A 12,822-nucleotide genomic window follows, 5' to 3' on the forward strand; every position below is an offset into this window, starting at 1 on the left:
GTGGCCTTTATGGTGTACGAAAATTCTCGAATACGTCCGCCAAAATCAGGACATCCGTCTTCAGGTACAAGTCAGCATACTCCCCCAAAGTAGCACACTGAAACTTGTCCCAGACATTTTGTGCGTGAGCTTAATCCACCTCGGAAATCCCAGTATCAATCAGAATATTAAAGAACTCATCGATGGATGGAATACTAGTATCGTCTAGTCAAGCAAAAGAATCAACGAAGTCGTATGGGAACACTCCTTTGCGGGTAACCAACTCCAACTCATCAGGTGCGAAAAACTCAGCAGTACTTATAAACTTGTCTGCAGGCAAGAACTCGGCGAGAGAAGCGAGACCCCGACTCATAAAACGGTAAGTATATACAAACTGGATACTGAACTTATCGCATTACTTTTTGGAAAAAGTTATCAGCTTCTCTTCTGAATTAGGAATGATGAAAATATCAAAAGTGTCATACCCCAACTTCCTGATAATGAAGTTATGGTCGTATGCCAGGTTGTGGAAGAACACAATCAACATTTTCGGTCTGCGCCTGAGAAGGTTGCAGTCATTACATGCAGACCCCAGATACTCGCCGGTGAAGTGATTATGGTCACGAACTTTCTTTACAGTTCCTCCGAACTTTTCCCCACAGTAGCAACAACACCTTGCTTGCAGAAAAGCAGTGTTCTGTGCATGTGTGAGCGGAGTCATAGGAACAGACGTAGAAAATATTTTCTGGACATCCTGGCCGATTTCGACAATGCGAGAAATGAATTTATCTTCTGCATCACACCTCCTGTATACTTCAGGATGTGAAGGAAGTGATGAAGTGATGTGTGCAGGAATGACGGTATTATCTGCCTTCACGTAAATGCAGTAGCTGTACGCTTTATGCTTTTGATACTGCAACATGTATGACTCATCAGGATTCGGGTGGCAGGTATGGATTTTCTCCAGAATACCTTCAAAGTCGCAATATACCACGATGGGCATCTTATCAGCATGATGGAAGTTTTTGAACTACAGAACAGGAGGCTGCCCATTTTGATCGGGCGATGGCATTTCCATTCGAACAGCAGCATGCTGTTTGCAGAGCTCACTGTGTTTTTCCAAACACTGAACACTAGTGAGCCCACTAACCCTTTCCCGATCATCATAATGCTTGAAGCATATTTTATAAATGTGGATAGTGTCATGATGTGTAGTGATTTGGGACCGAACCAGGGCAGAAAATTTTTTAATGTATGTGAAATGGGACGAATTGTCATTAACCAGGAGCGACTCGTGCAGGAACAACATTCAGATTCTCGTCGATGCTGTAAATGTTGATTGAGACTCCAGGGTTCTGTTTTTCGAACAGTGGTATTTGTTTGATTGGAGTAGGAAACTCGATGTTGTTGAAGTTGAACTTCCCCTCCAAGTCATGGTAGCGCTGGTTGACACGTTCAGGATTCCATTCTTCCACGTACTTCACAAGAATTGACTACTTGAAACACATGTGATCATCTAGATTTTGCGGATTGATCACTGCATATTTGTCTTTGATGGAAGTAGGCAGTTCGATGTAGGAGCTGGCACGGAGCAGATCAAGCTTGTTTATGCGAAGTTGAAGTCGCTTAATGGTCGAAAATGTCCATCCGGATACCTTACCCATGTAGTCTTCCTCCTCCTTTAGATCTTGGAGATGGATTCAGTTACTGCTTCCTCCACCTCGTGAACTGTGTAGAGGGGTACATTAACAGTTTTGAAGGTTCTCTTGTCTTCACTGGCATCCACAGGTTTTTCATAATCGCACTCAAGCACGACATTGAATTTGAGAGGGCCGTTCTCCTCTATCTCCTCCACAAGTTGGCTTATTATTTTTGTCTTGATAGAGTCCAGGTACGTACAGATATCCTTGGCAGTACTTGAAGTATTTTCATCCATGTACATCTTCAAGTTGCCCTTGAATCCCACTTCGGCGGTGATGAAGCCATGGGTATTGGCCAAACCCATGCCAGTCACCACCTTTGTACGACTGGTCGAAGGCTTGGACGTAACTGCAGGCTTAACTGCTGCCATCCTCTGCTTCTTTGTCGGAGGCGGAGCAGGCCCTTTGCACACCTTAATGTGGGCTTTCAATTTGTCAGCCCTGGCGAACTCCTTAGCACAGTTTTGGCATGAATGTGCTTTGCGGTTTGGGTTAAGTCCGCAAGCCGACTTCTCAACTAGTCTGGCGACATCAGCACGGGCGAAGACCTTATAGCAGAAGCTACACCACATGCCTGATGTCGTGGCGACAGCTCCAGTACAAGTTGACATGTGCTGCTGCATCTTGTCGCTGCGTGCGACCATCTTTCCACACAGGTGGCACTGCTGGAATTCACGCTGCTGGTTCTCGGCACATTGACGCTCATGTCGGTAGCGGTTCTTAGCTGTCGTGAAGGTAGCAGGGCAGAAATGGCATTTCTGCACGGTAGATGCCATCACAGCAATCTGTAGACTGGTATCGACGTGCGGGACACGCGAAGAAAGCTCGACGTACGGAGAACTATAACAAAAGAATAAAGAAAACAATGTAGCTAACCATTACACGAAAACAAACATAACCTCTAATCTACAAAAGTCATTAAACTAATTATCAAGTTAGTACAACATACTTGAAACCTCAAAATAGTAAACTCAAGCTAAAAGTTCAACCTAACCCTAAAATGTCGACAAAGTACTAGTAACTCTAAATGATTAAAGCTGCATACATAACCTCAAACTAATCCTCAAGGTAGCACTACATGTCTGAAATTAACCTAAAATTTTCGCAAAATGTTAAAGTACCTACTGTGACTAACAAGTTACACAAATATATTCAAAATTTAAAAAAGTGAAAAATATTCACTAAAAAGTTGATTACATAACCACGAACTTCATGATAAATGATCCTCAAGTTAGTTGCTCCTGATTCAAATTAACCTAAAAACCACTTAAATGTTAAAATATCAATAACCTGCTAGTCACTTAAACATTTAACCTACACAAAAGTTAAATCCATATAACCGAATATATACACAAAAGTTTATGTCACAGCCAAATCTTAATATTTACCGAAATGGAGGTAGATGAACTGGTTTTACCTGTACACAAAATTAAAACGAAAATACTTAAAAAATTTAGTTTTCCAAAGTGTGTTGATAAAACTATAAAATAATAACCTTAAATGGTTGTTTTGACGATCACTATTTAACCTGACGTTATAAAAGCGGGTCTGTAAATAACATCTTATAATAACAACTATTACTTGGATTTTAGTTTCACAGAAGTCAAAATTGGAGTCATCACTGGAAACTAACTTCAATACTGCATTCTGTAAGAGTAATCACGTCGGCTTAGGGAGAAAAGTATATAATTTTTTGCCATAATAACTTAAAATTTTGTGTGAAATCTTTTTTCTAAAACATCCAGTTAAAAAAATTAATGTCATTTTGCTAACTTCCCTGTAAATATATTGTTTAAAGGGATATGCAATTCAAAATGTCAGTAAAAACACAATTCAAGCATGTTTCCAACACAACAAAACTTTATAATAAATATAAGACACATAAAAATGGTATGGTATACTATGTTTTGATTGAGGTGCATCATTACATAAATTAATAAAAAATGAAATTACTAATTACGTCCTTGAAAATTAATTTTAATAATACAATATTACATAAAATTTAATTTTTTTTCCGTGAGACCACGAACATAGGGAATAATTAATGTGCTGTGCCAATTGATTTATCTGTAGTTTTTTGTTGAGTGATTTGGGATTTGTTTGATGTCATGTGCTGTTTTATGATGTCAGGTGGGTAGCCATTTGCTAGAAGTTTGTTGTGGGAGCTAAACTTCCCCCAACGAAGTGGTCCCACTTGAAGTGAAAATTGCTCCTGAAGTGTCTGCCATCCGCGCTACACTCCTGTGTAGCGGGTGTACTGTCCAACAGGCGCTCCACCTTGGTCTTAGTGCGCACGCGCCCCACCCAGAGGCGCGCAGTGGAAGGGGTAACTACATGACTGAGGAGTGGTCATGTGACTGATCACATGACCTCCCTCCCCTCCGACTGTCCAGGGTGAAGTAGGAGTGACCACGAGTTTCTGGATGGTCAGAGAACATAGGGGAAGGCAACCCAAGGGGTATATATACCCCCGACCTCGGCGCTTAAGGCGCAGACCATCAGCCGCAGACTACAGGCAGACAACCAGCCGACCAGCGGAAGTACTGCAACACTACAAGAAGACCTGCCACCGCCCTGCCTGAACCACTAAGAAGACTGTCACTCTGTCCGAACAAACACCGAAGTCCGGTATGGGACTTAGCCTCCACGAAGGGTAAGCTGGACTTAGTCATTTTTCGTCATCAGTCGGGTTTAGCCCAATTCGCAAGGAGCAACGCCGGAGTACAACGAGATAGTCAGCGACTAAGTGCCAAGGTATTCAACAAGAGTAGAGTGTCAACTGTGTGGCAACCAAGAGACTCGCTGGAAACGTTGTTGAGGAGGGGACTTTGTTTTCGCGTGTCCGGGACAGAGTCGGACAATAACAGTGGGCAACGATACGGGCAAGTGCATGTAGATGACAGTGTGGTCAGACAGAGGCAGGCAAACCAAGGGCAGTGAGGGACAATTACTGATTTAGACCGGAGTACACCAGTATTCACACGCACATCATATAGGAGTATGCACTTTGAAGTTAAGAGACACTAGAAGGGTTGTGCCAGGTGTGTACAATGCGACCGCCCAACCCACGCAAATCTCTTCCCAGTCGTCAGGGGAACGTCTGGTTCCGGGACAACAGCACATCGGCGAAGTCCATCCACTGCGTCTTAAGGGAAGCAGGGCGCTGGATGGCCGGTGCGCAACCTACAGTGGTGACTCGACGAGCGACGCCCGGGAAAGGAAAGTGTTGAGGCGAGAGTCCATCCATTTTGGACCTGATAAAACGAAGGGTCTATTACACATAAATTTTGTTGCAAGCCACAAGATGGCTTTGAACTTAAGACTTTCAACACATAATTGACGCCGACCGCCGGTGCTCCCTCTGGTTCGCACAGGCCGTTATGTCACAACAACACTTACTCTTAAGTGCATCAAACACGCCCGAGCGAGATGTCCGCCGAGTGTATAAAAGTGCGCCGCGACGAACACCAAAGCGACGACAGCGCCCGGCCGGGTGTGGCAATGCGCCGAATTAAATATGCAATTATTCTTTTAAATCAAAAACAACTATTTAATAACAATTTAAAAGATAATTAATTCAAGGGAAATCATGTCTAATAGTTTTATAATCATATATTGTGTAACATGTCTTTTAAGCCCAAAACTGACCGGGTCTGTTTTCCCACGCTCCACGCGTTTAGGCGCGAGGCCGCAGGGCGGTCTCGAGTTCAGTTACCGTCGGGAGCTCGCAGGGGTCGGACGCTCCGCGAACGCAGAGCCATCAACTTTCGCGCTACATCAACGTCTCAGCAATAGTGTAAGTTTTAAAATCCTTTTACCAGCTCTGTGCCGACCCCACCCAGTCGCACGATATTTCGTGCGACTCGTAACTAATTAATTTTATCCCAACAGGGAACTTTACATTTTCTACGTAATTTCGTGTCCAGAGATTAAGGACAGCGTAATTGAGTTACGCAGTTACGGCTTCACAGCCACTTAATGGTTATCATCGAAGACTTTTAGCAAGGTGTGTCGAGTTCTTACTCGCTAACTTTCGCCTTCTAACTTTCATCGTCTGTAAATGTGTAACTTGTAATGTGCAATCTAACCGAGTAATTTCCAATTAGAAAGTGACTGTAACGTGTATGATTCCAGCGTACCGGGTCACGTACTTTTCGGGACCTCAATATTTCGCCATATGTTAGATTGCAAATAACTTTGGAACGTCCGTTTGTATGTGCTGTTTTCCATGTTAACGTAATTGCCTGTAGAAGTTCTTGCAGCACAGGAGATCTGTGGCTATCCGCCGCACTATTCACATTTATAATCGGCCACTGTAGAAGTCCGTGTACACCACTTGGCAACCTATCCTGGTCGCGCGTTCCGTTTACGTAGAGAGATACGCGTGTCGCAGCGGTCAGACAACAGAAGCGGCCAGTACCTGGACCAATAAGTGTATCGGTTCTGAATAAAGTGCAGTGTCGTGTGAAATCGTTTACCAGTTATTTATAAGGCGTCCTGGGTGGCCTGAACAGCCCGGGTAGGTTTCGAACAGCGACGCGCTCCTGCCTGCAGCCACGAGGCCGAACCCCCGTTAAAACCCCTGAGATCACTTTCAACATTAATAATCAATTTAAAAACTTAGACAGGCAGCGGGAGTGGCGTCATAATAATATTTTGGTAAAACAAAGACTTAATATTCTGTATATATATAATGTACTTTGTGACTCGCTATTGGTGCTTAGAGGAAAGCGAGCTTAAGAAATTCGGAGATTTTCCATTCTGCTGTAACAGTTAAATATGCTGTCATTTTATGTGTAATACTAATCGTTGATTTATATCTTATTTTTGTGTTTACAGCCAGAAAGCGTATTCAAGCGAGACTAATCCAATAAAGAATAATCATATAAGAAGACAAGCTGAGTGTATTGTATTAACATATTTATTGTTCTATTGCATTATTTTTTCATGTTAATAAAATTTGCTACTCTCACAACACAGTTGTCTTGTGTCGCTCTAACTAACTCCCTTGTTTCCCTTACCCGGGGGCAACAAGTTCTTACTTTAAGGGATTTTGTTCATCAGCAACTGATTTCTTGTCGGTACAATTAACTTCAGCTCAGTTGATTAAATTGTCAATTAGGTATGCCAGTTTTGGTGCTTTTCGGATGGTTGGGATTGAAATGAAGGTATTGGCCTGTATGAGTTGGTTTCCTGTACACTTTAATTGTGATTTTTTTAGTTTCCTTCGAAGCTAGAACATCTAGGAAAGAAAGGTTCCCTTTGGTTTCTATTTCATTTGTGAACTGTATAGATGGTCTGGAAAAACTCTTCTAACTTTTCAGGGCCATGTTGTCAAACAAGGAAAGTGTCGTCAACATAACGAAGCCAGGTTTTAGGTGGAGTGTTTGTTGTGTTCGGTGCTTGTTGCTTGAAACTCTCCATGAAAATGTTGGCCATCAAGGAAGAAAGTGAATATCCCATAGTCATTCCATCGGTTTGCTTGTAGAATTCGTATTTGAACTCTGCACAGTGCAAAACTGCAACGGCATATGTCCAAATATTATAATTCCTTGACACAGTGAATGGATAAGTGATACACAATGAGCTTTTGTATAACCATTTTATTTAAATTCCCTTACCTGACATGTTTTGCTGGCTATTTCCTGATTTTTTTTCAGCAATTAAAATTTTCCTAAAAATTCCAGGTTTTACCTGATACTAGACACCATGGTTAAAGTGAAAATACATGTGAAAATATGGAGAGAGGTTTCACAATAGTAAGAGACATACTTTCATTTTAAATTTTTATAAAAAATTATTTACCAAAAATACTTTATTGCAATCATTAGATCATTTCAGTCTGTTCTAATTTGCACATAGTTATTATAAAAGTCATATTGCACAAGAAATACATGTAGATTAAATTAAATTAAACTTATATTTTGTCAAACTTATTGGCTCTGTAATGAGTGTAAATAAAGTAATATTCATGATTTTTTTTCTTTCATAAAGGTTACTCTTATTTACATTTACCAACCTAATAAGTATTCATAACTTTAGTTTATGAATAAATGTAATGTGGACAATTTCTTGGCCCTAGTGATAAACTAATATTTTACCATCATGAGGAACACATTAATTTACTGAATCTAATGCATGTCATCAATAATAATTATGTATCCAAAATAATTTTTCTGTCATTTTTTTAAATATCAAACATGCATTTTCTTACTTCTTGACATGTTTTACAATCAGTTAAAGGTATCTTGAAATACTTCAAGTAGCTCACCAGTAGTTTACAGTTTGGTTACATTATATTAGGTCAGGTATATTTAGGATATATATGTCATTTCTAACCAAAAGTTTAGATTTTTTGTAGTAGTTTTAATGTAACTAACCAAATTAAACGTATACACAACCATTTTCACAATTTTACAGTATTTCTAATGTAACTAACCTCACCACATATTAAAATGAAACACCCTTTTAGATAAAAGTTGGTAAACATGTCAGTAATAAAGAATGATTCAAGTTTATTCCTGAGTTTAATTGTCAATCAGCAATGAGTGATGCAATGTTATGTTTCTCGTTGACTGAGTATTACGACACAGCTTGTTCTCATCTTGCCGTCACCTGGCCTTTGTAGAAGGCCCGGGAAGTACCTGACGGGCGCTACGGGCGTCGTGGTGCTGCTGTTGTCCGGGGGGGCGCCAGGCTAGTGAGATACTAGGTCGTTGGTGATGGGTCGCGGGTTCTCTGCCCCCGCATGCCCCGCCAGGTACACGGCTGGAAATCTATCCTGATACTCCCTACTTGGCTGTGAGGCCGCTCGGCCGTGTGGAGGAAGATAATCGTAGACGATACAGTTTATATTAAATTGGCTTTTAATCCACAGACTTCTCTGGTGGTATGCATGGGTACGCTGTAATCCCTACACATACATTATGCGGTGGCAGAACAGCTACAAAAGCTATAATAATGCGCTATGCGGCATCTGAGCCGTTGTAAAAATACACTCAAACATGCTGATTACAAAACAAAACACGACACTAACATAACACTGTGAATTTGCCGCGGCAGTCTCGCGGGGACGTGATTACTAGTTCGCTGGAAACGGCCAGAGCCGAAAGTTAACTGTCTTAGGAGGGCTCAATGAGCGTGATCCTATATTCTATTCTACACTTACATGAGGTTGTAGCCGGCAGGCGTATGTGCAGCGATCTTAACGAAAACAAGTTGGCTGGAGTCGGCCAATGCCATAAATTGTGTGATCCGCGAAATACACGCCGAGTCTACGTGAGCAGCAATGAATTAAAAAGTTTTGGTTATTAAATCAAGTGCAGAGTGAACGATCGGTGGAACAAAATTGAAGGCTGCTCGCGAACACACGTCTTGACCCGGCGCGGTATGGTTGGAGACTGCCGAACATGACCGCCTCGCAAGGGAGGGAAACTTTCACCTCCTTTGTGAGTAGGTGCCAAAAACTTATATCAACTTAATTTGCTCTATTATAAGCTAAAAACACGTTCCAGGTGCTCAATTAAAAGGTAGCACCTGGTAATTGGGTTTTTAAGGCTTAACAACTGTTTTATAGTATTAAATTATTTGATTTGTGGCATCAAGTTGGCGACTGTAAATGTATTAACATATTATCTCACTATAAACTGTTCTAGTTGGATTTCTTCTAATTAAGGCCAGTGGCCGTGGTGACTGGTAATGAGGTTCGTTGTCTACTCCATGCGTGCAGTGCTCGCACGGAGTAGCTACGACGCACTTGTTTAATGTCTGTTGACATCGTACAGTCGGAGGCCATCCGAGCCCGGTCTCAGCCCGCCAGTATTGGCTCCCGCTGGTGGAACGCACCCCTAGCAAACCCAACCCAGGTCAAGCGCGGAGCTGTGACGCAAGTACCCCTAGTGTTACAATTTTGCCACAGAACTCCAACTAGCACGAACACATGTCAATTAATCGCTGAACCCACTCATAAAACAATCCCGTTTAATCAACATGTGATTCGAAAAGTGCATCGTAGCACACGAACGCAAGCCCCCTCAGGGTACAGTAATTAACGAACGCCCTTAAGTTTCATCATGGCCCAAGGGCTTAAATTAAGTGTAAGATAAAATGCTGAAGCAGCATCCAGGACAAACCACAAACATAAACAGAAACAGTGGTTTTTAACATTTAATTGCGAGTCTTAATTTTGACTCATTTTTTCAAATAATAAAGTTTCAATGTTAGCAATTAAAACTTTAGTCAATGTTTAGAAATGAAATTATCACCTGAATAATTAATCACACAAGGGTCATGTACATTTAGTGAGTAAGTTATCAAATATTAAACCGAATAACGGTAATCTCTTTCTTGACTTGTGGCTTGGCGCACGGCAAATTGCCCCCCCCCCCCCCCCCCAATCACCCCCTGCACGCCAGCCCCCTCTGGCAGTTCTGTCTGATCAGCTCGCGACCCAGAGCAAAAGTGTTCGTTCCATGGGGAGCCTTCAACTTGCAATTCTCTGATTCTTCACACTGGTAATTATAGTCATCTCTCAAACCTTCTATAACGTCAACTCCCCACGCGACCCCGGGTTAGTTTTACGGTGCAGGGATTAACCCGGCCGTCATAATTTTCTGCCTTAAGGCCACAAGCCACAAGGCCGCCTTAAGGACAGCCATTATCCGGACCTGGTCGGCTCCAGGAGACAGAGCTTTAGTTAACACAGACAAGCAAATGTCTGCCGGCCTCAACCACATCCCCTCGGGATTAATTTAATGTGAATAATTCGCACACACGAAGTAGGCTTACTGCCTGTTATATTTAATATACAGACATGGCCGACTCCAAGTGACCACTAAACCTCCCCTACGACGGACTGCCTTAGGGAGAGATATTCGTAACACAATCAAGAGTATAGTGTCGTGTAATTCTCGTGTATCAATTTCTGTCCAAATAACTAATCAAGCTAGTGCCGTGTACAATCCATGTTCATCAATAAATACGTTCACGAGTGCAAATGAGTGTTTCTGTTGCGTTGTGCACCAGCCATCTGTGCTGAATAGGGAGTGCCATCATGTTTCATTAGCAGCTAGATTACACTACTAAATCCAAGCCACAGAGTATAGGGAAGCACGCTGGGGCCGATCGACCCACACAAATGGTTAGACGCACGAACTAGCCTGGCACCCTCCCGGAAAATCAAACCATAATTCACAACCAGCCCCTTAGACTCGCCGCGGGAATTGAGCTCGAGACTCCGGCTGGTGGCACTGTGAATTAATAATTGTGTCCTAATGTCTTGTTCCTTAATTGTTTTTTGGGGTGGAGCCCACGGGGTTTCGTGCCCTGAAGTTTATTTGAGTCTAGTGGGGTCACGTCCGAGGCGCTCGCCTGACTCATTCCCGCTGGGCTAGGGGTGCGCTCCGAAAACGAGATCTGGTACTAGCGGTGTGGAGCACGGGCTTAGAGGCCGTGGTCGGGACGACGTCAATCTATTGAATAATATTAGTCTTTTATCTGGAAAAATAACATTGTTGGTTTTAGTCAAGGGCGCAACAACAGGGGGGGGGGCAGGGTATTTTCCCCCCCTCTGAAACCTTGGAGTAGGGACAAACGGGGGCAAAGAAAGTGCTGGGTAATCAATTTTTAGATAATAAAACTGCTTAAATAGCACCATTTCCCACCTTGAAATACAAATTTTCTCGGGGGAGAACTTCAATAGGGGGTATCGATGATTCTTTATAAAAAGGAATATTCCCCCCCCCCCTTTTGTAAATTTAGTTGTTGCGCGCCTGGTATTTAGTCACGTAATACTGTAACTGTTTAGCGCAGGGAATTCAAGGAAGATAATTCCCTGCCACTCTATTTATTTTAATAATATGACTCGACATAGCATATGGCCTAGCTTATTTGGGCATTTCCTGATGTCAAACCTTACTGGACTGTTATGATTATGACAGGTGGCAATAATTCGTACCTTCCCTAATCTCTGGCCTAATCATGCAGGATTTTAGCTATGCCGGAGGAGTAGCATGCATCATGTGCTAGGAGGGGATTGGCCAACCATGGCAGTGATTCGTGCCATGGCTATCTCCCTTCCCCCTTAACTGTAGACAAAAACTAGGTAAGTTGGGCCCAGGTAAAACCATTGAGACAGGGAAAAACCTAGGCTTTTTTATGAGCATGCATTATGCAGGCAGGTTGGTTATGGGAAATGGAAGGTTTGGTTCATGAAAAATAATTGATTGTATAGAAAGTAATACTAAGCAAGTTTGAGAGCTTGCCTTGTTGATCATATAAATTTTAAATAATTATTAGGAGCTATTGACGCCGACCGCCAATGCTCCTCTATGTCGCATAGACCACTATGCCTCATCAACATCTCACGAAGGCGTGTGCACCGAACACGCTCGGGCGCGCACCGGAGTGTAGAAAGTGCAATGGGGCGAACGCCATGTAACAAGTGCCACGTCGGCGGAAGGATCCGGCCGGGTGTGGTCTATCCCTCCGCCGAACTACAACAAATGTTTATGTATTTTTCCACAGGAACTTATTAGACTTTATTTTCATTGTTTAACACTTTATTTCTTTCAAAATTATGTTTCACCATGCGCCTTGTCCCGAACCTGGCCGGTTCAGTTTCCCGCGAAAATCACACGTTTTTCCCGGAAGGGCTGGCGGGGAGGGGGGTCGCGCGCGGTGAGAGCGGCAGTATCCTTCCGGAGCTCACAGAGGCCGGCAGCCTCCGCGCGACACAGGACCAGCATTTCTTATTTTCACTGATATGTAGTTCTCAATAGTTGTATAATTCCGTAAACCTTTTCTTCCAGTCCCGTACTCGGCCTCGACTTACCGAGTGGTATGTAACCTAATTATTCAGTGCTCCAAGACGAGCGTTCGATGTGATACGTAAGTACTATGTACGAACTGCGAGATAGTACATCGGCGCTTCACGCGATATCCTAGCCAGTCGGCTTATTAGTTTTAGCCCGCACGGGGAAACCAGTAGGCAAAACGTAACAAACAATCTTAATAATGCGTCAATTTCTGGGACAGTCCTAAGATTCATGTAGCGTCGCCGGAGTTACGGGCCTACGCGTTCTTAGCCCAGTGTACTATGTAATTATAATTGTGAAGTGTAATCTTGCTCAGGATTATAGTGTGT

Source organism: Bacillus rossius, chromosome 3 (assembly GCF_032445375.1).
Source record: "Bacillus rossius redtenbacheri isolate Brsri chromosome 3, Brsri_v3, whole genome shotgun sequence".
Lineage (NCBI taxonomy): Eukaryota > Metazoa > Arthropoda > Insecta > Phasmatodea > Bacillidae > Bacillus > Bacillus rossius.